We start from the raw sequence: 25268 nt of genomic DNA on the forward strand, positions 1-25268 counted from the left end.
TGGTAGAGTTGGTCTCCTGACTTGGTGTGTCTAGGTAGTCTTGTTTTGTCTGGTGGACTTGGAGCTCCTTTTCGAGGACGCGCTAAGGTAGTAGCGTGATATTCATACGCAGCATCCGCTCCGGACTTTGGATTTGGGGATTACCAAACGTTATTTGGATTTTCTGCTGTAGTCTGCTTTATCGTGTGCTTTTGTGATGTCATTCTGGAGGAACGTTGTCTAATTTTTTAACTGCATTGCATTTGTGGTTTCTAAAAGACAATAAACTGAAAATTGTATCTTGTATCTTGAAAGTCCATCCACCCTGCTTTTACCAGAGTCCTTTGTTCTGTCTGCGCGGTGTAGTGTCCAGTTAGTTAGCTCCACAACCCCGTCGGGAACCAGCGCACTGAGCCACGTCTCCGCCCAGTAGTCCTTCAGGGATCTCTGTGTATTAATCCACAGCCTTACTTCGTCCATTTTATTAGCGAGAGACCGGACATTTGCGAGGAAAACACCGGGCAAAGAGGATCTGTGCGGAGCAGTTCGTAGCCTAGCCAACACTCCTGCGCGCCGTCCGCGCTTTTGCTTCCTCTCGCGGCGCCACCTTCATCTCTTTCCAGGCGGTGTAGTGATCCACGGAGCTCCCGGTGTTATGGCTAGCTGTTTCGGGATGCTATGGAAGGCACTGAAGTCGCTAAAAGCTTGTTCTTCACAGCTTTGTCCGATGTTAATTAGTCCATACGGCTTTAGGAACAACTCGTACAGGCGACTAAACTTAACGTTAAAATAATAACGATGTAAAAGTAACATAGGTAGCATTGATTTTATGAGTGCAGAGCCACTGCATGTGGACGCGCCGCCATTTGCTGCCTACTCAGAAAATACCGTCCCCGACAAAATGTATCCACATGGGGAGTCCATACTAAATGGAATACTTCTCCCGTAACACTTTGGCCACCTTGGACGCCCTCCGATCCTTGGTAGGGAAAGCTTGTGCATCGCTGGTGTAGTGATCCGGACTGACCTAGACTTTCACCATGCTGCTGATAGCTGGCTCCATTAATAGGAAATCCACACACACTAGCTCAAGGCGCACCACACTCTCCAAGTTGGTCAAAGGAGTGGCCCTCGTAAGCAGCCCTCGAATGCATGACTTGCAGTACACTTCGACCTCCGGCTTCATTCTGTTGCAAGGACGTGGCGGTGGAACGAACCCAAGTGCTGAAAACGGGTGCGGAGGCCGAGGAGGGAGGCTTTGCCGTCGTAGCGAGCGTGGGAAGGGTTCCGAGGGAGTCTTTGCACGGAGTCTTGGTTCTAGTAGATAATTCAGGAACAAGGTTAGACTTAGAACCGATAGTCCTAAGTCCCATGGAATGAGATCACTCGTACACGAGTCGTCCAACGAACTGGCACCTTCTAGTTGTGGTCACAGGATTCTGAAACTGCATTGGTTGATGTAATGCAGGTGTCTGTAGATATTGGAACCGGGGAATGATTGGGAACTAAACGAGGTGGTTAAGGTCCAATTCCTGAGGAAGATCGCCAGGTGCCAGAAGGGACCATGACACATTCGGGGCCAATAAAACAACTATCTGAACAATCCATGGGTCTTTTTAACCAGCAAATGGCCTGCCTCATCATGAAGCGACTTTAACATAATCCTCCAATACGTCTCATGCAGAATCAGCTGAGAAAGCCGACGTCAGTGTCGTGGCGACGTGACCCTGTATAGTGTCTAGTTCCTCAACTCCAATCTGCGCCAATCTTTCAGAAATTGAAAGACCGCAGCGTGTTTCATCCGCTCCGTCGGGCCAAGTCTCCTTTTTCGATTGCTGACTAAATCAGACCGATAACGGTCATCTGTCTGAGCACCTGCCACTTCCACAGGACTCGATTCCCGCAAATGGTTTGTTGTCAGAGCAGTCAGTTTGCAGTGAGCCTGTGGAATGGCACCAACAAGTTGATCTACATCTCGATCCTGCCCTTGCCCTCCATCTGCCTTCACCATCATGGCAATCTGGCACATGGCTTTCACTCCTGGGGCAGGAACACTCTACCACTCTCCGTTCCCGTCCAGCCCGTCATGAGCACATCGGGACAATACACTCGCATAAATCATCCTGCTTCCCGGCCGGTACTTCAGAATAAAATCATAAACAGACAACACCACCAGCCACCGATGGCTTGTGGCATCTAATTTTAATGTAGTCAGGATATAAATCAATGGATTGCTCTCCGTCCACACCTCAAACTTGGCCCCGTTGAGATAGTCACTCAACTTATCCACCACAGCCCATTTCAATGCCAGAAACTCCAAGTTGCGTGGGATAGTTTTTGTCAGCAACTCCTTCAGTGACTGAAAGTCCTCTACACATTTCGCATCTCATGCTGCTCCAAAAGACTCAGAAGGACAAAGATAATGTGCACTGTCCTCTCCTTTTGTCTTCTTACCTTTCTGCCCTAAGTGAGGGTAACCGCACAGAAGCTGATTTAAAGGTTGATTCATTTTCGTGGAGCCCTTCACGAATCTCAGATGGTAACCACAGAACCCAAGACACTCACAGTCTGAGACCCTGGCCATGTGCTCACATTCTCTATCTTGGACTAATCCTTAGCTACTGCATCCGTAGAGACTATGTGTCCAACGTAGTTGACAGACGTCTTGCTGAATTGACCCTTTTCCATGGAAAGTTGTAACCCTTCAAATATCAGGCTGCCCAGTACCTTCAGTTGCCTCGCTCCATGTCCCTGCAAAGTGGATCCGAACACTGTGAGATCATCCAGATACATAAACACCTCACGCAAGCTCATATCCTCCACTGTTGTCTCCATGACACGCTGGTAAGTCGCATGGGCTCCCGATATACCCCGGGCCATCCTTTCGAACTGGAAGAATCCCAGTGGACATATAAATGCCGCTTTCTCTTTATCAGCCTCACTCATGGGGATCTGGAAATACCCACTCCTAAAGTCCGGCAAACTGAACCACTTCACACCGCGGAGACAGGCCAGGAGACTTCTATCCGTAGGACTGTATACCGGTTGGGGATGGTGAGCCTGTTCACAGTCCTAGAGTTCACACACCCGTATCCTCCCATTCTTCGTCCTGAACACTACCGTTGGTGACGAGTAAGGGCTTCTCGGCTCAGTCATGGTGCCAGTTTCCTTCAGACTTCACTAAAGCTGCCGAACGTCTTCCACCTCTGCAGGGGCTAATCACTGCGACGTTTCTCTAAACGGGGTGTTCTGGGTCACCCGAAGAGTGTGGTGAGTGCTGTTGGAACACCTCACATGGAATTCATCAATAGAAAAGATACCTTCCAGTATCAACATCTTTTGTATCAGCTTCGTCTTCCAACCCATAGGTATTCGGGAGACCCAAAGTTGAATGACACAGTAGTCACCTTTCCCTTTCTTGAAGAGATTTTCTCCCTGGCTTGTTACCGTCACCGAGAAGAGGTGCGCTAGGGGCATTTCCCGCTTAAAGATGACATCCCTCTTCATTGTGTTCTTGACAACCGCTGCCACCCTGTTCACCCGTGCAATCGATGGCTTCTGCAGTTCAAGTCTTCACAGTCCCCCAGCAGGTTAGCCTGACTTATCTTCATGGTCTTTCGGAGCATCCACCGAGGGCCTCGGCCGAGGCATTCCGTGAAATTTGTGGTTTCCCATCACTCTCGCTACTTACCCAGACCGTAATACGATTGGTTTTAACCGGATGAACCACATAGCAGTTCGAAACCACTGGTGAATCGACAATGTTTTCCGAAAGCTCTCCCCAGCTCTCTCCCTGCAGGCTTGCGTTAAACTCCTCACAATAGGAGTAGTTGACCATATAAGAATTGAAACTCCGCCCTTCTCAACAGGTCCGGTCAAACCAGGGCTAATGCTTCAAGGACCTCAGCCACTCCCCCATCTGTCTCCGAAAACTCCGGCTTCAATGACAAATAACCATCATACGGATGATCACTCCTCACTAAGACCCCAGATCTCTAGTGCACTGCGAGGCGTCAATGGTAAATGCGTCAAATACAACAAAGTGACGTGCAAGCCTGTGTCAAGTATGGCTCTAGCATAAATACCCTTTTTTAGTAACAATACACCGGAGCTGGGCTTTCAAGACTTCAAGACTCGGTTTTCTTGATTCAGGGTGTTCCTTGATATATTTCTGGGAACCTGTTCCCCCAAGACGCCAGGCCGTTCTCTCACTGGGTCTCTTCGAAGTTTTCCGATGTCACTTTCTCTCACTTAGGTACCCAGTGGCTCTCTCGCCGAGAGGTTTCCCGTTGTTCACACTCCCGTCTGAAGTGTCCCTCCACCATAGTTGAAACAGACAATATGGGCCTCTGCCCTTCTCGCGGGACCCCGGCCACTAGCAGCGCTCTGCATAGTCCGTCCCTTAAGGGGTCCGTCTCCATCTGAGCTGTATCGTTTGCGGGGTGGGGAGCGCACCTGCAGATAGCAACTGGGGCATCTCAGTTCTTAACTCTGCCCTGCTGCGGTCCTTTACCACTCGCTAGGGTGGGCTATCAGTGGTTACTTCAGCACAGGGGATTTCTACCAAGGACGTTACCGCCCCCACGTGACTCCGAAGCATTATCCTCTTCTCTTAATTGTCTGATCAGCTCAATAAACGAGGGAGTGGGGCGCGACTTACGTGACAGTCGGAGACCACAAGCGATCTTGTCCTTTGACTGGGCGCCTTCCGCTGTTCGGGCCATTCTCAGCCTTGCCGTTTTGAATGGCCCATCTATGCCACAAACAACTCAGCTGCCTCTCCTTCCGATAAATGCAGACGGAAAGTTTCTCCTGAAACTTGTTGTGAAACCCTGTCCTAGGTTCCATCGGGATTCCCGACCCAACAAACACATTTTCTAGCACTTGCATGTAGCCCGCAGATTGGCAAACGGGCTTCGTGTCTTTACTACATCTGCAGTCGGCCCCCTTAAACTTGCAACTAATCGCTTTCTTTCTACGTCATAGGGCACTGCCACTCATCCAGCATCTGAGAGGTCTGATCTGCCCAAGTCGGATACTTCACTTCCCCCTTGAGCGCGATCCTCGCTCCTGAGAATGTACTCAGCTTTTGTTAGCGAGGCTCTGCTACTTTAACGGTGTTTAAAGTTCGAATTAACAGCTCGTCGGGGATACGAATGTTTACCCCAGTCAATACTTACGTATTCGTGACCGGTAACCCCGTGGATTTGCAGCATGTGCAACCCCTGAAGCATCCATAACATCACATCGTAATCACTTTACCGAACAGTAGTTTAGCACAGACTGAAACACGCAATCCACTGAACCAATGCTCAGGGCAATCACACAACATGCAACGAAATCCATCCCGGACGAGACCCCGACAATGAAACACTCTGGTTTCCTCGGCTGCATAAGTCCAGGGAAGACACTTGTTATATACCCGTGAGTATCTTGTACTTATCACGCGACAGTAGTGTTGAAGCTATACTTGACTTAAGGCAGTGGTCTTGTGATGGTGGAGTGACGTTATTTTCCCGCCAAAAGAGGTCATGTGACATGTTTTTTTTTAACAGGGTATAAAAGGGGAACCTCTCCCTGTGAGGAGGGGCAGTTCGTGGCTGGATTTGCTATGTTGACTTCATAAGGTGAAGCTTTATTTAATGCCTAAAGTTTAAAAGGTCATTGCCGGCAGTTTCTTTATAATACTGCCAGCTAAAAATCAGTGGAGAGTGAAAATCGGAGATCGGGAGCTAAAAGATCGAGGAAAGTCGATTTCGAGGTGAAACAGGTTCGACCTTGTTTGATCCTCATTCGGAAGGAATTCGTTGGCTGTCCCTATGGTAACCCCTGCAAATGGTGGCAGAAAGGGTTTGGGTACAGTTTTGTCAAGGAAAGGTCAGTTCCCTTAAGCGTTTCATTTTCATCTTCGTAAGTTCTCCGGGAAAAGTATAGTTCGAATGGGAACCGCAACAACACGACGTGAAAGAGAATTTATATCGTCTAAAAAGTCTTTCCTTTAATGGACTGTAAGTATTTTGAACTTTTGCGGTACTACTTTTAAGAACTGTTTTCGCTTTGTTCCTTTAAGAACTGTTTAAGCTGCCGCACAGCAGCTGAATTCCTGTTGCGTTCGTGGTTTGTTTACTTTTTGGGGTGTTGTTGATCTTCAGAGTTTAATAAATGTTTTATTTGTTAGAAGAAACCCTGCCTCACTTATATATTTATTGTTGCTGAATCCGCAACACACTGGACTGGAATAAATACCGCCAGACTCGAGAGATCGAGACGGCTTCCCCGCCCCAAACCCCGGTTTGTCTGGATGCCGTGTAATTTGCTACCCTGTTACAAATTAGTGTCACGAAATGACAGACAGTACCCTGCATACGATTAAAGGAATAATATCTATGAATCTGAACTTAACTAAAGGGTTAGTAAAGAAAAACAAAAAGAAATGTGCACGACGTGGAGTTCAAAGTTTCAGGATATTCACTGATTGTAAATACGTCTCGGCCCCTGGTTTCGTCGAATCCCGGTCCCACATCGTGCGACCTGTTCTGTGCAACGTCTTCTTTCTCCATCTCCTCCCGAAAAAAGCCCCAGGCCCAACTTTAGTGTCCCTCACCAGAAAGGAAAACCTCGCCAAAGATCTACAATCCTGATTGGATGCCACACATTCCTCATCATCCCTTACCTTCAACAATAACCCAAACAGGCTGAAAACAGAACAGACTGCTCTGACCGAACGGCTAAATGAAATACCTGCAGCATTACAGTAAAAATATGAACCAGACCATTCCATTGGTTTCAATAGTTCTGTTCTTCATTATGGCTGTGTGGCTTATGGATCGGCTTCATTTTCAACTGTAAAATACTTGGATGTGTTAGAAGCACAGGCTTTAAGGTTGTATGGTGTTGCTGTAAGATAGCTCTTGTTTCGGATTTACTGGCTGAAATGGGACAACTCCCCTTTGAATTGCAGATATTGCAGTTATGCTAACCTACTGGATTAATTTGGGGGGATAGAGAAATGATCTTCCTGTTAAAGTTGTTTCAGATGATTATTGATTACATCATACGAAAAGTCTTTTTAGGTTTAGGTGGCTGGGATCTAAAAGACTGGGAAGATGGGATTCTTTGATTATGCAATATGGCAAATTCCTACATTCTCTGCAACCCCTCTTTGTTCTGCCTGTGACTATCTGATTTTAGTTCTCACAATTTAATAAAGTCCAAGGGCTCTTTTGTGCTTGAGGATATGGTGTTTCATCAATATATTAAAGAGAATGATTTTGATATGGTAACCATTGTTGCAGAGTAATCAAAAGGCAATTTAACTGGGAATGATGGTGTTGCTGTTTTTTGTGCCCGAATTAAAGGTAACGATAAAGAAACAGCTTACCAACCATTTATAAGAATAAACAGCAGAATATGTGGCCATCATTTGATGCTTACAGAGAGTGGAGGAAATTTGTCCATTTCAATTCGTAATTTGTTCAGATGCCGTTTTCGCTTTCTGTAAATTTTAAAACGTGACGTTATGTCTGGAACTAGCTGGAAACTAGCAGTCGGTCGGATTTGCTGTTGGAAAGTCATCAAACATTGTTTCAAATGCTAAAATATTGGCTTATACGTTTTCTTCTGATGAGACCTTGTACTGAGGGAAATGAGCGGGTTGACTATTTACTCACAAAGCTGTTAAAAGTTCAACTGTGGATAAAGACCTTCCACTTTGCAAATCAGAACCTCTTTCAGGGTTTGCAGGGTTAAGAATTAGGGGCTTATGGTAAATCTGGTGGGATACTGGGCACAAGGGGAGACACCTTTACAGAATACCTAACAGTGTTGGGTTCATGGGAGAAGAAGGTAAAAACAAGAAGGGAGGGAATTATATTGATACGAACTGAATTAGCTATACTATAATGAATTATTCCTTACGTCGTGTTGAAACCTTCATACTGGGTCGTGTAGATTTTGTCATTATGAAGCATTTGAACACACATTGTTTCAGGGTGAAGCTGATCACGTAGATAGAAATCAAATGCAGATTTCATTACAATTGCTGGGAGTGGATATCTTTCATTTCAGTTCAGCAAATGAGTTTAATTTGATTCACTGTATTGGATTTCACGTAGAGCAATCTATAGGATTTCTGGGGTAATTCAGTTTTCATTAGAAAAAAAAGAAGTAGCAAGGGTTTTATTTCCCATTTCTCTGCACCATATTCCAGTTCAGTTAGTAGCAGGAACGCACATTAAGTTGGAATGTCAACCACCATGTATCCAAAGCCTGCCCTATTTATTCACGCCAGACAAGCATTCAAGGGGAAGGCGGAAACTGATGTGTTTGACTTTGGAATAGCCAACCAGCACCAGAGTAGATCTCCTGCTGTCTTGTGGGAAAGTCGGTGTGTGAGCTTGGTGTGCGGGAATGGGGATAGATGGACATATCCACAGACCAATGGGTGTCTGGCATTCCAGAATAGTTCGTCGACTGACATCTGGCAAGTCCAGGATGGTGCTTTGCCCCTCCCCAGAAACACACCATCCTGCTGGTCGAAGGGACTGTTAGCCCCGGAATAACAACTGGGACATCAGGCGGTGAATGTGAGGAACTGCGGTTCGGATTGGAGAAATTGTGGCAGCCTCGGCTTGTGCTCAGGATGCGGCTTTATTAATGAACTGAAGCACCGAGGGGACAGAATATTTCATCGCCCTAATTATCTGCTCCCTGAATTTTGACTGAGTCACCGCGTAAATAAATGTGTTCGTGCAGCAGCTGAAGTCACTCAGCAAAACCCCGACGTAGATAAAGATCCATTCAGAATCATTGAAATCGAATCCTTTCCTTAACACCTGATAATAAATGAAATTTACAACGAATGTCATCCACAGGAGAATGAAGCTACCGGAGAGGGTGAAGAGTAAAACCACAGACCTCCTCCTGCTCTCCATCTCCGGGTCACTGCCGTTCTCCCCCTTGCTTTGACCCTTCAACCCTTTACGGACCCGACTGGCCACTAAAATGTGCCTGACTGTCAGAGCGTTGAGCAGCAGGATCCCAACGAAAGGGAAGAACGGAATTAAAACTGTATCAAACCAGTCATATGCTACCCACCCGGGGTCAGTGAAATAATTGTCAATATCTTTACAGAACCACGGTATATTGTCGATGAACATTCGGGGTTCCCAAGTGAAGTATCGGGGCAGGTTTTTCAGACAGAATAGTACGCCGGTTGTTGTTAGAACCACAGTCGCTGTTTTCCCGGTGCAATATTTTCTTTTCAGCTTCTGACAACAAATGGCGACAAAGCGATCAAAGGTGAAAGTGACGGTGAACCAGACAGAACAGTCTCTGGCTGTGAACCTCAGTACATCGATGACACTGCACACAGGAGTGATGTCCAGAAATCTCCCCGGAAAGTAATACACTCTAAATCGAGACAAAATTACCTGGGTGACAATAGTCAGTAGATCGGCGACTGCCATGGCCACAAGGTAGCGAGTGGTGCAGGTAGAGAGGCCGCACTTTCTGCGGGACAGGATCACAATCGCCAATAAATTCACTGGAGAAAGACAGGGGGGTGTGAGAGAGGGAGAGAGAGAGAGAGAGAGAGAGAGAGAGAGAGAGAGAGAGAGAGAGAGAGAGAGAGAGAGAGAGAGAGAGAGAGAGAGAGAGAGAGAGAGAGAGAGAGACAAAGACAGAGAAAGTGACAGAGAGAGGGAGAGAGAGAATTAATACAGGGCATGACTGAACACATTCCTCAAGGGATAGGGTTTCAGCTAAAGAACAGGAGTGTAAGCGTATCTGAACGGCTGCTAATCTAACGTCAGACATTGGTCACGCTGTCTCTGAGCTGCCTTCTGCAGCGTGGAAATAAGACAGTGTGTGGACAATCGCTTGCGATAAAAAACGATCTGCATGAACGACAACGATCGGTGCTGATCCCGATTCCAGTCGCTGATGGGGCCGGTTTCACTGATTTAACCTTGACTGACCAGATCCCTGGAAGCTCAACATCTGATAGGTCTGAGAAGGAAGACAGAGGGGAGCAACAAACACAAAATACTGGAGGAACTCAGCAGGTCAGGCAGCATACATGGAATTGAACAAACTCCGGTTTGTTCAGTGATGCAGGTGGATGCTTCCCTGGTGTCATGAATTATTAATTACCTGACTGGCAGACCACGGTACGTGCGCTTGCAACACTGTGTGTCAGACAGAGTGGTCAGCAGCACTGGGGCTCCACTGGGGACTGGCCTGTCTCCCTTTCACTTCACCATCTACACTTCGGACTTCAACTACTGCACAGAGTCTTGCCATCTTCAGAAGTTTTCTGATGACTGCCATAGTTGGATGCATCAACAAGGGAGATGAGGCGGAGTACAGGGCTACGGTGGGAAACTTTGTCACATGGTGTGAGCAGAAACATCAGCAGCTTAATGTGAAAAAGACTAAGGAACTGGTGGTGGACCTGAGGAGAGCTAAGACACCGGTGACCCCTGTTTCCATCCAAGTGGTCTGTGTGGAGCTGGTGGAGGATTACAAATACCTGGGGATACGAATTGACAATAAACTGGACTTGTCAAAGCACACTATGGCTGTCTGCAAGAAGGGTCAGAGCCATCTCTATTTCCTGAGGAGGCTGAGTTCCTTTAACATCTGCTGGACGATGCTGAGGATGTTCTATGAGTCTGTGGTGACCAGTGCTATTATGTTTGCTGTTGTGTGCTGTGGCAGCAGGCTGAGAGTAGCAGACACCAACAGAATCAACAAACTCATTCACAAGGCCAGTGATGTTGTGGGGTTGGAACTGGACTCTCTGACGGTGGTGTCTGAAAAGAGGATGCTGTCCAAGCTGCATGCCATCTTGGACAATGACTCCCATCCACTCCATAATGTATTGGTTAGGCACAGGAGTACATTCAGCCAGAGACTCATTCCACCAAGAGGTAACACTGAGCGGGATAGGAAGTCATCCCTACCTGTGGCCATCAAACTTTACAACTCCTCCCTCGGAGTGTCAGACACCCTGAGCCAATAGGCTGATCCTGGACTTGGCATAATTTACTTAATATTACTTAATTATTTATGGTTTTATATTGCGAAATTTCTACACTATCCTTGGTTGGTGCGACTGTAACGAAACCCAATTTCCCCCGGGATCAATAAAGTATGTCTATCTGTCTGTCTGTCTGTCTGTTTTGGTCGGAGACTTTTCCACAGGACGAAGTGGTGCTGCAATTTACGGCATGTCTCAGACTGAAAGCAGGAAGAACTTAGTAACCAGAGGCTGAGTGAGTCCGTTAGTGGATTTATTCTGCAGCACAGTTCAATTCGATTACACGTGGCAGCAGATGCATGTGCACAAGTTCAAGTGATAAGACCCAATTATTAACGAAAAGGCTGTGAGATCCTATTGTGATAGACTCCACAGGGTGACATGAAACCTTGGATCAGTTGCACTCACTGATCAATAATTCATAAGCAGTGAACTTTACAATGTAAACCAATCCCAGTCACAGCTTGCCCGAGAGCTGCCTGTCCCCAGCAATGGACAACTCTGGACAAGGTGTCATTAAAGGGAAGAAAAACTTCTGAGTCGATCCCCTGAGTTAGATGAGAGACAGGGGTTTAGTTCCGCTTGTCATTAAATATGAAATATCAGGGTGTTGAACTGACAGGATTGATACCCGATGGAGATTTGTACAATTATCATCAAGTTGGAAGCTTGTTAGATGATCATAAACAGATTCATATGGTTGACACCCAAAAATACCAAACATGAATTGCTCTGCATACTCACCAGACACTCCAATAATGGCAATCAACACGTACAATAATTTCTGCACGCTCCAGTACCTATCAAACATTGCGGCCATTTTGTCTATCCAGTGATTTCTCCCCCTCTGCTGCAGGCGATCTCTCGGAATGAAATGTTGAGGTAGCACATGTATCGGGTTTTTAACACCATTTAGCGACTCCACAGGGACACATTTCAGCTGATTTAAAAATAAATGTTTTAAAATTATTTACATACCGATTACATCAAACAGGTGCAATCCCCGTGGTGACAGATTGCGAATAAATTAATTAAGTAATGTAATGTTTGGACTGTTTGTGTGAATTAGATTGGCTGAAAAGTTAAGGGAACCTTCAGTCGTATCTTAGCAAATCCATATGCTGCCACTGTATATATGTATTTCAATGGAGCCATTTGAGTGGAACAGAATATTGAAGTCAATTATGTCATTGTAACCTGTGAAATTGCGTTCAATCACCCACTAATACAATTCCCGAGAGTATAAACTCTTGAAGTAGTTTGTGTTTTGGAAATTCTAACGAGGGGATCGCCAAGAAAAGATCACTTTGTGATGGTGCATAAACAATTTCATAGCCACAAAATCCTCCAACAACTTCAGTGACTTAGTCACAGTCAGAACATTTTGTGCTCGTCCAGAACCCACCCTTAACCGTAATATATGACAATAAAATTCAGCTGTCCACTAGGGGGCTGCGTACAATTTAATTATATCACCTCGTTGTCATAAGGGGGAGATGGCAGCGGACCCAAATGCAAGAAACAGACACTGCAGTACTAGGAATTTATTAAGAATGTTAGGGAAGCCAAGGAGAGTGGTCAAAATGATAAGACGAAGGGAGACGTAAAGAGACAAACTGGAAAACCTGGACGGGGATTTCTAACTTGAACTCGACAGGGAACTCAGGTCATGACTCGGAACTCGTGTCTTGGCTGGGTCTCGGCACCTGGGTCTGGACTTGGCTCATGGCTTCGAATGTGACTAGGATTTAGCTTGGACTTGACTCGGACTTGGCTTGTACATGACTCGTACTTGGCTTGCACTTGCTTCGGACCTGGCTTGGGCTTGACTCGGACCTGCCATAGACTTGACTCAGACCTCTCCTGGACTTGACTCGGACCTGGCTTGGACTTAGTCAGAATTAGCTTGGGCTTGATTCGGACTAGACTTGAACTTGGCTCGGACGTGACTCGGACTAGGCTTGGACTGGGCTCTGAACTTGGAACTGGAACTCTGCTCTTGACTTGGACTTGGAACTTGACTCTTGACTTAGACGAGGTTCAGGCATAACTTAGACACAGGGCACAGAACACTGAGCCGCGGATCCTCGGTGGACACAGGACATAGAATCGGGACTCTTCTTAGACACAAGACACTGAACATTAAGCCAGCGCTCCTCCTTGGACGCAGGACGTAGAGCCAGGACACTTCTTAGGCAAAGGGCACAAAACTTTTTGATTCATCACACCACCACAACCTGAGAACCGCGAAATACTCGCGCACCCTTAATCCATTAACACCTCCAAGTTTACCAAATCCCAAAATCCGTTTGCAACCCCAAATCCGCTGACATTTCCAAATCTGTGCATTGCTTGAAATGATGCTTCTTCCGGTATAATTTGATGTATATATAGGGGTGTCAGCGGGTTTAGGTTGCACATGGAATTGGGGTGCACACTGATTCGGGATAGAGATTTGGGATTGTGCGCCGATTTAAGGGGACGTCAACAAATATGCAGGTAAATACGCATGTGGACATGTGTGTCGACTTTGAACTTTGCTAGTTTTTAAGGTGGAGGCAACAATTTTGTGAAATGTTTGAAATATTTTCTGTACACCTCCGCCATCTCATCTTCACGTCAATACGTACCACCAAATCCACTGACACCCCATGTTCACTGACAAACCCTTATTTCTGTGCGCATCCACAAATACCTCTGCACCTCAATATTCGCTAAACACACCTAAATCAGCGCAAACTGCAAATCTGTCTGCATCCCCAATTCCGTGCTCACCCCGAAACTGCCAACGCCCTAAAATCGAACGACATACACAGATCTGTTCGCACTCTATCCTCACGAAACCCCACATGCACATTATATTATACCAGAGTAAGACTCATTTCAAACAACTCACAGAATAGACGCATCCACCTTAAATCAATTAGCAAAACCAAAGTGCAAAGGTCAAAGTGCATTTGTTATTAAAATATCTATACATGAAAGAACCTTGAGAATCACCACACACGAAATCGACAGACTCCCCAAAACATGTGCATTCCCAAATCCGCCGACAAACCAAAATGCACGTGAGATTTTCGCGGAGCAAGTATCGTTTCAAACAATTTGCAAAATAGCTTCCTCCAGCATAAGAAATTTAAAGTTTCAAATGCATTCCTTATTAAAATATCTCTGCTTGTCTGCATCTTTATCCAGTCTCACGCCCAGGTAAGTTGGAGTCGGATGGTGTTCAAGCTCCTTCCCACACCAGAAGATCTTGGGTTCTCGAGCTACTTCTCGATTCCTCAGGTGGATTGCACACACTTGAGTTTTTGATGGATTTGGTTAGAGATCATTTTTTCATAGTACTGTTTCATTGATTCAAGGACTACTGTAAGTCGCACTTCAACTTCTTGAAAGGAGTCATCTTGTGTTGCATGGATCGCCTGCACAGATAAATCTGCGTGTGTTAGGAAAGGTTGGTTGGTCGTTTGTGCAAACATTAAACAGCAGAGGTGCCAGGACTGATTCCAGTGGTAGTATGTTCTGTTGTGGACGCCACCTACTCTTAATTCTATTCATTTCCTCATAAAATTCCGATTTTTCAGTTAGCTTCTTATTACTTTTACTGTGAGAACGAAAGTTCTTTAACGTTTTAGATAATTTCGGTAGAAGGTGTTAAGTGCTCGTGGGTATCTTGTACTTGTCACGTGACAGTGATGTTAACGCTATACTGAACTTCAGGTAGTGGTCTTGTCATGGTGGAGTGACGTCATTTTCCCGCCAGTAGAAGTCCTGTGACAAGTCTTTTTACAGGGTATAAAAGGAGGAACCCTCCCTGTGGCTGCCTTTATGGCAGTTATTTAGTTTATAATGTTTTCGCTTAGTAATTCGTTTGTTAGCATTCTAGTTAAAGTTAGGATTGTTTAAAGTTGTCTGTGAGATATCGCGGCATGCGATGACGTCACATCCGGTTTCGCCGCGTCCTGTGGGAAAATACCGGTTTGGAGAAACGGGAAGGGAGGGGGAAGTTACATGTGCGAGTGCGAGCGCGAGCAGCAAGCAGCAAAGTTTTCTTTCTACGCACCAGGAACATTGTGAAAGCAACGCTATGAGTTATGAGATAATCGATACGTTGAATTAAAATGTTAACACCGATCCTGTTCAAAGTAACGACGGTCGATAATGTTTATGTTTTCGTTAGTTAAAGAGTTGCGGACAGTTTGCGTTGAAGTGTATTTAAAGCAGTCAATGGCGTAGGTAGATTGTGACTGTATGCTGCAATTTAATGTAATATAGTTGTTGTAGTTTTACTTTTGCAAGTATTCACGATGTAATTGCAATATCAAGAAGGAAACAAATGCTGTACAAATCTTGTATTGTTTTATCAACAGTTTTCACCATACGTCAATGTGGAAGAGTGAACAGTAAACGGTTAATCTTACTGTGATCCTGTCGTTATTGACAAAGGTTTATCTCGGTGTTTAGTTCCGCGTTATCTTACACGCCGAGCGAGAACACTACACTCCCTGTGAGGAGGGGCAGTTCGTGGCTGGATTTGCCATGTTGACTCCATGCCGCTGCGTGGTCCAATGTTATGACGCAGTTTGGTTAAGAGGTGGAGTTTTATTTATTGCCTAACGTTTTAAAGGTCATTGCCAGCAGTTTCTTTATAATACTGCCAGTTAAAAATCAGTGGAGAGTAAAGACCGGAGTTCGGGAGTTAAAAGATCGAGGAAAGTCGATTTCGACGGTGAAACAGGTTCGACCTTGTTTGATCCTCATTCGGAAGGAATTCGTTTGCTGTCCCTATGGTAAGCCCTGCAAATAGTAGCAGAAATGGTTGGGTGCAGTTTTGTAAAGAAAAGGTCAGTGCTTTTAAGTCATTTAATTTTCATCTTCGTTAATTCTGCGGGAAAATTATAGTTCTACTGGGAACCGCAACAACGCCACGTGAAAGAAATTTTAAATCGTTAAAAAGTCTCTCCTTTAATGGACTGTAAGCATTTTGAACTTTTGCAGTATTACTTTGAAGAACTGTTTCTGCAACATGGCTTTAAGAACTGTTTTCGCTTTATTCCTTTAAGAACTGTTTAAGCTGCCGCACAGCAGCTGATTTCCGCTTGCGTTAGTCGTTTGTTTTTCAGTGTTTAATAAATGTTTTATTTGTTGTAAGAAATCCTGCCTCACTTATATATTTAGTGTTGTTGAATCCGTAACAAAGGCATCTGTGATTCACAGTGCCGTATGCTGCCCCTGTGTTTTGTCGTGTTACGTATCCCGTAACTGGATAACTCACCAGCAAAGATAGAGAGGTCCGTTGGAGTCGAACGGTTTTATTCATAAAGGGGGGCACAAAAGTAAGGTTAATACAAACACTCAGAACATATACATCGGCAAAACTCAATCTAAAGCGCGGGTATAGCAATAATCATCATTAAGAAATAATCTCGACTGTTGTCTAGGGGATAATATATTGTCCGTTGGAAATATAAAAGTCACTCGGAAGTCTGCAGGCTTCAGTCTTTTTTTGGGGGATCGCTGGGTTTCACGTGTTTCAGAGAGAGTGAGGAGAAACGGGAAAAACTTGCCCGGGTCTTTGACGAAGCAACACCGTTGAATCAGGGGAGCGTTGTTTCCCTGTTATTAGTTGGAAGTCCTTCTCGGTATCATCAGCCACCCGCTCCCCAGGCAGAGAGGTTACGGAGCGCACGTGGCTTTTGACTGGCTTCCAGCTATCACGGGAGCGTTGAGCGATGGAGTCCTTCTGGTGCGTCTCTCTGGGGTACCGCCTTCTGCAGGCCCCTTTTATCTTGACTTTCAGAGTTGTAGATGTCCATCAAAGTAGGGTGATGCAATCCCCACCCCCACATTGCCCGAGGGTGTCCATATCCGTGGTAGCTGTCACGTAGCAGGGTCATGCCCTCAGCACAGGTGTCTCTAAGAGCCATGGCCAAATCCATTACATTGTCTCTCATTTGCCTGGGTCCGAGACCCGAATTAATAGTGCTCTTGCGATTCTCCGGAAGGAGGGGGCTGCTCCCGCCCCTTCGGCCCCTCAGAACAGTCGCATTTCAAAGCCATCCGCAATATACTTGTTTAAGTTCAATACTTGACCGCAGCAGGAACGGCCTGGCCTGAACTCGGCTTGTTCTGGTGTTAGAAGATCTTCGACTAACGGTGATATTCTCTTAGAAAAAAAAATCTCATTTTGCTCTCATTTGTCATCCACATCTAAAAACTCTCGTAATTCTTTCTTGAAAAAAATAAGCAGGCACGAAATGGGGAGCTAATGCTTACATACTTAGATCAACTGCTCTTGCACTGTCCTATGCAACTGCAGAATGCTGTGCATGTGTGTGGGGCAGGTCAGCCCATGTGAAGAAAATTGACCCGTTTTTAGCGAAACCTACCGCACTGAGCCCCACACCCACTAACGTCATTTACATACTTGCAGGCATTGCTCCCCCAGAGACCCAAAGACATACTACAACAAAAATTGAAAAAAAGGTAAACGGAATTGAGATCCATGGCACTCACTGCATCATCATGTGCCAGTTTCCAACCGTTTAAAATGGAGGAAAAGCTTTGCTCCAGTGAAGGATCTACGGCACGGAATATCCCCCAAACATGCAGGATTGGTCTCTGGCAACAAACAGAAGCCAAAGCCCCATCTAACAATACTATGCAAGACCCCACAGATATTTTGCCAGACGGATCATTGCTTGACAGACGGAAGTGGTGTACTCTCAACAGAGCGAGAGCGGGAGTTTGTAGGATGGGAGATAATATGGTGAAGTGGGGTTTAAAGACCAGTGAATCTTGTGAGTGTGGCGAAAGGGTGGAAAATATTTAACACGTTCTGCGCAACTTCCCACTCTCATCTGATTTAGCTGATACTGATCTGCTTAACATCAATCAAACAACACTACAGTGGCTGGCTGTCTGGTGCGACAAGCTATGATGCTGCATCTCTATCTGTTTATATGTGTACGCTTGTGTCTGTCCGTCTGTTCGTGAGTCTGTGAGTGGTTGTGTCGGAGGCCAGCCAGCAGACAGCTCTCAGCCCTTGTCGTGATGGTGTGACACCTGATTAGTGTGGAAGAACACTAGTCAGGACACCAGAGGGATGTGTGTAGACTGGTTCAGGAAATGATATAATATTGCGTTGTTTGTCAGGGATACAGCAATATCCTGAGCATAATTCTAAAGAGGGGAGAGCTCGGACAGTCTCTACACAATGCACTGGGGAGGCTGAAAAGGGAACGAGAGACTGAACCTATGAGGAGCTTTTGATGGCTCCAGGCCTGAAGTCGACGAGTTTAGAGAAATGAGGGAAGAATCAAATTGAAACCTACCGAATATTGAATGCACAGAACACAGTGGAGACCTGAGGAGGGAGATGTGAAGTGTTTGTGTGTGTGTGGTCGGGGGGGGGGGGGGAGGTGAGTGCGTTACTCCCCTGAAAACCGCAGATAGACGAACACTTCTGAAGAATCACAACACCATTCTGCTGAGTGGGCTGAGTAGTTTAACACCATGCTTAATCAGGATTCTGATGAAGAGCCCAACATCCTGGACGAACTGCCTGAACCTCCTCCTATCCACGACCTCAGTCTAACACCAAACTTCCAGGAGGTTCTATCAGCTGCCCATTCCCTTAAGAACAATAAGTCCGCTGGCACTAACAATATCCCTGCTGAGTTGCTGAAGGACGGAGGGTGTGGCAGTGGACGTCAGATTAGATTGCAATCTCTTCGACATCAGGAGGCTCCACGCAACCGCCAAACTTCGTAGAGAACGGGTCCTGGAGCTGCAGTATGCAGATTACTGTGCTCTTGTGGCCCATACTCCGGAGGATCTTCAGACTGTCCTTGCTGTGGTGGTGAGAGCGTTCAAGAGATGGAGCTGACCGTCTATACCACCAAGACAGAAGTGGTTTGCCAATGGAGTGCCAGTGTCCTACCCACTTGCCTTCACTGTTGGTGATGAAAGGCTGTCAGTAGTGCCATCTTTCAAGTATCTGGGGAGCATTCTCTCTGAGTAGCGGCATTGACAACGACATCCAGAGCCACTTTAAACAGGCATAAGTTGCCTTTGGGAGACTTCGGCGTAGTCTTTCAGAACAGCAGCCTTAGTCTCTCCACAAAGGTCGTTGTATTCCAAGAGGTCTGCGACTCCACCCTCCTTTATAGCTGTGAAGCTTGGGTAACCTACAGCCATCACATCAAGTCTTTGGAGCTTTTCCACGTGAGCTGTCTTCAGCGCATCCTGGAAATTACTTGGCGTGAGCGGGTGCCTCACACTGAAATACTTGTAACGATCGACTGCAGAAGTATTGAGGCAATGATCACCCAGAGTCAGTTGCCGTGTCGGGGGCACGTGATATGGATGCCCCCCTGTCGGCTATCCCGCAGAGTGTTATAAGGCGAGCTACATCTTGGTCGACGCTCAGGTGGAGGGCCGAAAAAACCCTATAAGGATCAGATAAAGAATGTTTAAGGAAGTGCAAGATCAGACCTGAGGACCTGGACGAGGTTGCTGCTGGGTAGGGACGGAGATCGTATTCTGGAGTTGGAAAGAACAACCAGAAGACAGCAGAACAGAGCCAGGAGAAATGCAGCTATGTTTGCCAACACTACCACCACCACCACATATACATGTCCCACCTGCAATAAAGCTTGTGGGTCCAGGATAGGACTGTATTGTCATCAAAGATTTCAACGTTAAAGGAGTGGATGTCGTCATCGGATTCCGAAGGACAACCGAACAGATGAGAAGATAACTCTGTGCTGGTGTGTTTATGTCAGTGTCTGTGTGTATGTGTGTGTATATGTGTGCACGTGTGTGTAATTGTCTGTCTGTCTGTAGATGTGTAGGATTCCGTGTTTGTGCGCCTCTATAATTGACCGTGACTTGGTCGGCCTCTATGTGTTATCTCTCTGCGTGTCTGTTTATTCTGTACAGTGGCATGCAGAAGTTTGTGCACCCCTGGTCAAATTTCTGTTACTGTGTATAGTTAAGAGAGTAAAAGATGACCCGATTTCCAAAAGGTATAAAGTTAAAGATGAAACATTTGTGTAATATTTTAAGCAAGGAAACTTTAAGCAAGATTACTTTCTTTTTATTTCCATCTTACAAAATAACGAAAAAGGAAAAGGGCCCGAAGCAAAAGTTTGGCCACCCTGCATGGTCAGTACTTAGTAACACCCACTTTGGAAAGTATCACAACTTGTGGACACTTTCCGTAGCCGCCTAAGACTCTTTCAATTCTTGTTTGTATTGCAACGAGGCGACTGAAGCGACTGGAGTGACTGGAGGCAGACCCAAGTGCAGGACATTGGCACTCAGACTGACTTCGACTTGATTTGGAAATCGAAACCTGGACAAGGACTTGGCTTGGAACTCGGAACCAGGACTTGCCTTGGACTCGGACTCGGAACTTGGAACCTTGGGATTTCACTCTGACTCGGAGCATTAGGACTTGGACTCGGGACTCGGGACCCAGAATCTTGGGGCTCCGAGTCGGGACTTGAGACCCGGAGCCATGACTCTGACTTGGGACTCGGACAAGGAGCCGGGACTCCGACTTGGACTCGGAGACGGAGCAACAAAACAACGACAGTCCATTCGAGCAGCGGCAAACGGCCTCCCTACTGAGCGGGATACGAAACGACAAAACAACGACAGCCATTCGATTAGTGGGAAAATGGCTTGCCTACTGAGCGGGATACGAGATAGCAAAACAACGACAGTTCACTCGAGTAGCGGCAAAGGCCTTGCGTACAGAGCTGGATTCGAGACGACGAAATCCAAACCACGACAGTCCATTCGAATCTCGACTCGGAGAAGCGACAACGGCCAGCATATCCTAGCTGGCCATGGAAACGGCAGAATTCGTAACTTTGGCTCGGAATGGCAGCAAACGGCCGGCAACTCAGCTAGACACGAGAATGACCGAAGCGTACCGAAGCCACCTGGAGTCCACAATGAACGGGAAGCAGAATCGGGCACAACTGCACTTGCTCAGGTGATGGTCCAGCTCTGAGTAGCTGTAAGCCGGAACTTTAATGCTCCCCGGCTCCTATCGGGAACTGGTGCCTTAATCAAGATGGACCATGGGGAAAGGGAAATAACTTGAATGAGGATTCAATGGAGCGGACCGTGAATGTTTGTGAGGGTTTTCGCCCATTCTTTCTTGCAAATGGTTTCCAGGTCTGTAAGATTCCTGTGCCGCCTTTCATGCGCTGCTCTTTTGACGTCTATCCACTGATTTTCGATGATATAACCATATAAACCATATAACAATCACAGCACGGAAACAGGCCATCTCGGCCCTCCTAGTCCGTGCCGAACTCTTAATCTCACCTAGTCCCACCTACCCGCACTCAGCCCATAACCCTCCCCTCCTTTCCTGTCCATATACCTATCCAATTTTACCTTAAATGACACAACAGAACTGGCCTCTACTATTTCTACAGGAAGCTCATTCCACACAGCTATCACTCTCTGAGTAAAGAAATACCCCCCCCCCCCGTGTTTCCCTTAAACTTCTGCCCCCTAACTCTCAAATCATGTCCTCTCATTTGAATCTCCCCTACTCTCAATGGAAACAGCCTATTCATGTCAACTCTATCTATCCCTCTCAAAATTTTAAATACCTCAATCAAATCCCCCCTCAACTTTCTACGCTCCAATGAATAGAGACCTAACTTGTTCAACTTTTCTCTGTAACTTAAGTGCTGAAACCCAGGTAACATCCTAGTAAATCGTCTCTGCACTCTCTCTAATTTATTGATATCTTTCCTATAATTCGGTGACCAGAACTGTACACAATATTCCAAATTTGGCCTTACCAATGCCTTGTACAATTTTAACATTACATCCCAACTTCTGTACTCAATGCTTTGATTTATAAAGGCCAGCGTCCCAAAAGCCTTCTTCTTCACCCTATCTACATGAGACTCCACCTTCAGGGAACTATGTACTGTTATTCCTAGATCTCTCTGTTCCACTGCATTCCTCAATGCCCTACCATTTACCCTGTATGTTCTATTTGGATTATTCCTGCCAAAATGTAGAACCTCACATTTCTCAGCATTAAACTCCATCTGCCAACGTTCAGCCCATTCTTCTAACCGGCATAAATCTCCCTGCAAACTTTGAAAACCCATCTCATTATCCACAACACCTCCTACCTTAGTATCATCGGCATACTTACTAATCCAATTTACCACCCCATCATCCAGATCATTTATGTATATTACAAACAACATTGGGCCCTAAACAGATCCCTGAGGCACCCCGTTAGTCACCGGCCTCCATCCCGATAAACAATTATCCACCACTACTCTCTGGCATCTCCCATCTAGCCACTGTTGAATCCATTTTATTACTCCAGCATTAATACCTAACGACTGAACCTTCTTAACTAACCTTCCGTGTGGAACTTTGTCAAAGGCTTTGCTGAAGTCCATATAGACTACATCCACTGCCTTACCTCGTCAACATTCCTCGTAATTTCTTCAAAAAATTCAATAAGGTTTGTCAAACATGACCTTCCACGCACAAATCTATGCTGGCTACTCCTAATCAGATCCTGTCTATTATTAATACTATCTCTAGGAATACTTTCCATTAATTTACCCACCGCTGATGTCAATCTGACAGGTCTATAATTGCTAGGCTTACTTGCAGAACCCTTTTTAAACAATGGAACCACATGAGCAATACGCCAATCCTCCGGCACAATCCCCGTTTCTAATGACATCTTAAAGATCTCCGTCAGAGCTCCTGCTATTTCTACACAAACTTACTTCAAGGTCCTGGGGAATATCGTCAGGATCCGGAGATTTATCCACTTTTAAATTTCTTAAAAGCGCCAGTACTTCCACCTCTTTAATTGTCATAGGTTCCATAACTTCCTTACTTGTTTCCCACACCTTACACAATTCACTATCCTTCTCCTTAGTGAATACCGAAGAGAAGAAATCGTTCAAAATCTCTCCCATCTCCCTCGGCTCCACACATAGCTGACCACTCTGATTCTCTAAGGGGCCAATTTTATCCCTCACTATCCTCTTGCTTTTAATATAACTGTAGAAACCTTTCGGATTTACTTTCACCCTATTTGCCAAACCAACCTCGTATCTTCTTTTAGCTTTTCTAATATTTTTCTTAAGATTCCTTTTACATTCTTTATACTCCTCGAGCAATTCCTTTACTCCATGCTGCCTACATCTATTGTAGACATCCCTCTTTTTCCGAACCAAATTTCTAATATCCATTGAAAACCATGGTGCTTTCAAACCTTTAACCTTTCCTTTCAACCTAACAGGAACATAAAGATTCTGTACCCTCATAATTTCACTCCGAAATGACCTCCATTTCTCTATAACATCCTTCCCATAAATCAACTTGAACCAATCCACTCTCTCTAAATCCCTTCGCATCTCCTCAAAGTTAGCCTTTCTCCAATCAAACATCTCAACTCTAGGTCCTGTCCTGTACTTCTCCATAATTATATTGAAGCTAATGCTATTGTGATCACTGGACCCGAAGTGCTCCCCAACACATACATCTGTCAGCTGACCTATCGCATTCCCTAACAGGAGATTCAACACTGCCCCATCTCTAATCGGTACTTCTATGTATTGATGTAAAAAATTATCCTGCATACATTTCAGAAACTCTAAACCATCCAGCCCTTTTACAGAATGAGCTTCTCAGTCTACGTGTGGAAAATTAAAATCTCCCACAATCACCACCTTGTGTTTACTACAAATATCTGCTATCTCCTTACACATTTGCTCTTCCAACTCACGCTCCCCATTAGGTGGCCTACAATACACTCCTATCAGTGTTACTACACCTTTCCCATTCCTCAATTCCACCCAAATTGCCTCCGTAGAGGAGCTCTCTAACCTATCCTTACAAAGCACCGCCATAAGATTTTTAGGTCGGGGGATTGTAAGGGCCAGGGCTAAACCTTCAGCTTGCGCCGCTTGGGGTAATCCATTGTGGATTTTGAGGTGTGTTTTGGATCATTATCCATGGTGCTTGCATTTCATCCCCGATACAGTTTTGGAAAGTATCTGTGCATTTACGTGTATGCTGAAAATCAAACTGACTTTTTTATGTTAATCTTTTCTCGCAATTAAAATATGCACTCTGCAAATGCCTTGAATTTACTATCTTCTGTGTACGAATGTTATGAATTTAAAATTTCGCTAATTGGGATGACCTGGGAACAAGACGCAAGCAACATTTCACTCAGATATCGCATTCTATAACGGTATACGAGAGAGATAAAAAAAAGAATTTGGCGTCAAGAAGCTGTCCTCCTGCGGCTTGACGTCGCATTACTCTGTCCGTTGCATGCTCCGTTCCGTCCACTTGATGTCCCCATAGTCCAAACAATCCACACGGTGACACCCCAGAAATACAGTGAGGAGCGGAGGAAAGGAGTCAAGTATCTGGTGACATTATATGATCGGCTCTGTAAGTTTTCTTGGTAGTTGTGGAGGAAAATATTATGAGTTAAAGACTTTGATGAGCACAGGTTTAATATTGGGTGTTTGAGTGTGGAACCAATTTTGTAGCTTAGTTTGTTAAAGATACTGCCTTGGATTTCAGCAGAGACGACTCTTAGAATAAACGCTTGCAGTTGCTCATCTTGTAAGAATTAGGCTCACGGATGAGACAAGCTGCTTGTTAATGCAAGGTTTTGCAGAGGACTGATTTATTTACTTTTCTTTGCTGTTGCTGTTGTCACGTACCCCGTGACCGGGTTAAAGAACCAGCAGAAATTGAAAACACATAGGTGTTTGATATTGCTATAAGCTCATAGTGTTTATTAGTAACTAAACAATACAGTGATATAAATGCAAATATATTGAACAGGTTAGCAATGATATAAGTGTGGACATAGGAACAAAACTAGGTCCTAGGGGTAAACTACAACCTAGGGGTAAATGGGTACAGTCTTACGATGATGAAGAGAGTTCAGTTCAGTTCGAGATAGCTATTTGAGTATAGTTGGAGAGAGAGGTGACAGGTGAGCTGCTGCCGTCGATCTTCCCGTTGTCTTCCGAAATCCTGTCGTAGTCACCGACTATGACCATGACACGTACGACCGTTCTTCAGTGTTGGAGTTATCACCCAGGCAAGGATGGACACACAAATAATTACCCACCGGTCGCACGTTTTCACACTGTGAGCCACTGATCGATTTCCGCGAATCGATCCTCCAAAAATCGACCTTCCTGTG

The sequence above is a fragment of the Hypanus sabinus genome, chromosome 12 (genome assembly GCF_030144855.1).
Source record: "Hypanus sabinus isolate sHypSab1 chromosome 12, sHypSab1.hap1, whole genome shotgun sequence".
Taxonomy (NCBI): Eukaryota; Metazoa; Chordata; class Chondrichthyes; order Myliobatiformes; family Dasyatidae; genus Hypanus; species Hypanus sabinus.